This window comes from Tupaia chinensis, unplaced genomic scaffold (genome assembly GCF_000334495.1).
Source record: "Tupaia chinensis unplaced genomic scaffold, TupChi_1.0 Scaffold000113_1, whole genome shotgun sequence".
Lineage (NCBI taxonomy): Eukaryota > Metazoa > Chordata > Mammalia > Scandentia > Tupaiidae > Tupaia > Tupaia belangeri.
Window position 1 is genome coordinate 3,645,131 of NW_006159577.1, and position 2,933 is coordinate 3,648,063.

The 2,933-nt window shown below is 37.6% G+C and overlaps 1 pseudogene; it reads left to right on the forward strand.

The window, feature by feature from the left end:
- Nucleotides 1–1,687: 1,687 nt before the first annotated feature.
- LOC114006996 (BLOC-1-related complex subunit 7 pseudogene) lies at nucleotides 1,688–1,946 on the forward strand (annotated as a pseudogene).
- The last annotated feature ends 987 nt before the right edge of the window (nucleotides 1,947–2,933 follow it).

Genomic DNA, 2,933 nt, shown 5'->3' on the forward strand with positions numbered 1-2,933 from the left:
TTGTGTCCCAGACCCGGTGGCTTAAACTCACGCCGGGCACGTGTGTGTGTGTGCCCAAGATCCCGAGAGGAGAATGGAGGAGAAGGATTGTGGCGTGGCCATCCCCCCTGGGGTGTAATTTCTCACTTTCTATCTCTCCATTTCTCTCTGACTTTCTGGCGAGCGCACGCGCCCTATAGCAAAAACCTCTCCAAAAATATATATATATAAAAAATAAAGACATATTTAAAATTCTGAAAGGACAAAAATTATTTCAGTCAAGAATATTGCATCCAGCAAGATTATCCTTCAAATGAGAAGGAGAAATAAAACCATTCCCAGATAAACAAAAACTGAAAGCATTTACCAACACTAGGTCAGTTTTTCAAGAAATGCTTAAGAGAATGCTGTATCAGGAAAACAAATAGAAGTCAAATATTAATATAAATAAGAGAACACAAAGCAACTAAAAAAATGACTAACAAACTGGCAGGGATAAGTCGGTAAGTATGAATAATAACATTGAGTGTAATGGATTAAATTCTGAAATTAAAAGACACAGATTGCCTGAATCATGTAATGGATTAAATTCTGAAATTAAAAGACAGTGATTGCCTGAATTTTAAAAAAATTAAAAAACAGAAGCCATTTCTATATTCTGTTCATAAGAAACATCTCGCTGATAAAGACATACATAGTCTGAAAAGTGAAGGGCTGGAAAAAATTATTTCATGCACACAGGAACAAAAACAAAGGCTAAAGTCACAATATTGATAGCAGACAAAATAGACTTCAAGACAAAAACTGTAAAGAGACAAAGAAGAATAATACATAGTATTGTAAGGATTCATTTACCAAGAAGACAGGACAATAAAAATATTTCAGCACCCAACATGAGGGCATCCAAATACATTTTAAAAAGACTTCTAGATCCAAAAGTAGAAATAGTCTGCAATTGTTGGGGATTCCAACACCATACTATCTGGTCATTGGAGTGTGAAGTCCAGGGATACCCTAACCCATTCTGTTTAGAAACTCAGATACCTGAGTCTGGATAAACTCAGATACCTGAGTCTGGATAAACTCAGATACCTGACCACTGGATGGGTCATTTAGGCAAAAATAAACAGAGAAGCACAGGAACTAAATGATACCAAAATGTACCCAACCGACATTTATAAAACATTTCACTCAACAACCATAAAATACACATTTCTCAACCCTACATGAAACATGTCAAAGATCAACCACATAATGGTACACAAAACAAGGCTTTATAAATTCAAAAGTATAGGGGACCAGCAGTTAGTGTAATGGCTATGTCGCTGGACTCCCATGTAGTCAACTGCGGTTCACGTCCTGGACCCGGTGGCTTAAACTCACGCCGGGCGCGTGTGCATGCGTGTCCAAGATCCCAAGAGGAGAATGGAGGAGAAGGGATTTATAAAACATTTCACTCAACAACCATAAAATACACATTTCTCAACCCTACATGAAACATGTCAAAGATCAACCACATAATGGTACACAAAACAAGGCTTTATAAATTCAAAAGTATAGAAACTATATCTAGCATCTTTGCTGACCACAGCAGAATTACACTTGAAGTCAACAACAGAAAAAGCCTTCAAAAATACACAAAAACGTGGAAACTAAGTAATGTACTTCTGACAACCTCAAACTACTGAAGAAATGAAGACTAGTTGAAATGATGGTGACTGGGTCAGACTCACTGGCACGAGTTGGTGAGTCTGCGAAGGGACTGCTCATGGAGAAGCTGCTAGGTCAGGTAGCTCGAAACATGATACTACATCTTGCACTCAGAAGATGGCTTAAGGAAAATGGCAATAATAACAACACATCTCCAATACCAGCAAGAAGCTATTCAGAAGAATGTTGAACAGTCATCAGATCTACAGGACCAATTGAATCATCTGTTGAAATAGAGCAGCATGTAAGAGAACAATAGCACTGCTTTGCCTGATGCTGAGGAAGAAATATCTTAAACGACCATCGTGCTGTGGGTTTGATTTTTCCATTTTTTCCCTCTAAAAGTTAAGCTACAGAGAGTTGCTTTACTGAAAAGAAGCTAAGAGGTCGAATTTTGGAAGCAGTCCTTAAATCAGACTAACTCATGCTCTTACTGAATTTTTAAGTTGCTCTGTTTAATTTTATATTAAAGCAAAATTAAGAATATCTTAGCTTTCCTCATGGAACTTTCAATATCAGAAGGCTTATTGGCCACATACTGAGTAATATTTTAAATTCACAAATAGAGCTTTTATTGTGAGCAGGTTTAAAAAGAAAGAAATAGGGAACCAGCAGTTAGCGTAATGGCTATGTCACTGGACTCCCATGTAGTTGACCGCGGTTTGCGTCCCGGACCCGGTGGCTTAGAACTCACGCCAGGTGCATGTGTGTGCGTGCCCAAGATCCCGAGAGGAGAATGGAGAAGAAGGGATTGCAGCGTGACCATCCCCCCTGGGGGGTGATTTCTCGTTTTCTGTCTCTATGTCTCTCTCTGTCTGTCTGGCGAGCACACGCGCCCTATAGAAAAAACCTCTCCAAAAAAAAAAAGAAAGAAAGAAAGAAAGACTTAAATAAAAAGATTTATTGAAATCAATAATAACAAAACATGATTCTATAATCTTTAGGACACAGTGAAAGTAGTCATAACAGGGGACTTTACAGCAATTAGTGCTCATGAGAAGAAAATAGAAAAATGGTGAATAAACTAGTAATGCATCTCACAGAGATGGGAAAACATTAGAAACAAAAAGAAAAACCAGAAGAAAAGAAATGAGGTAAAAAAGAACAAAGATTAGAGCATAAATAAATGACATAGCAAATAAAAGAACAATACAAAAATAAACAAAACAAAAGGCTAATGCTTTTGAGAGGCTAAACAAAATTGACAAACTGTTAGCTAGACTCGTCCAGAAAAACAGGGAAAG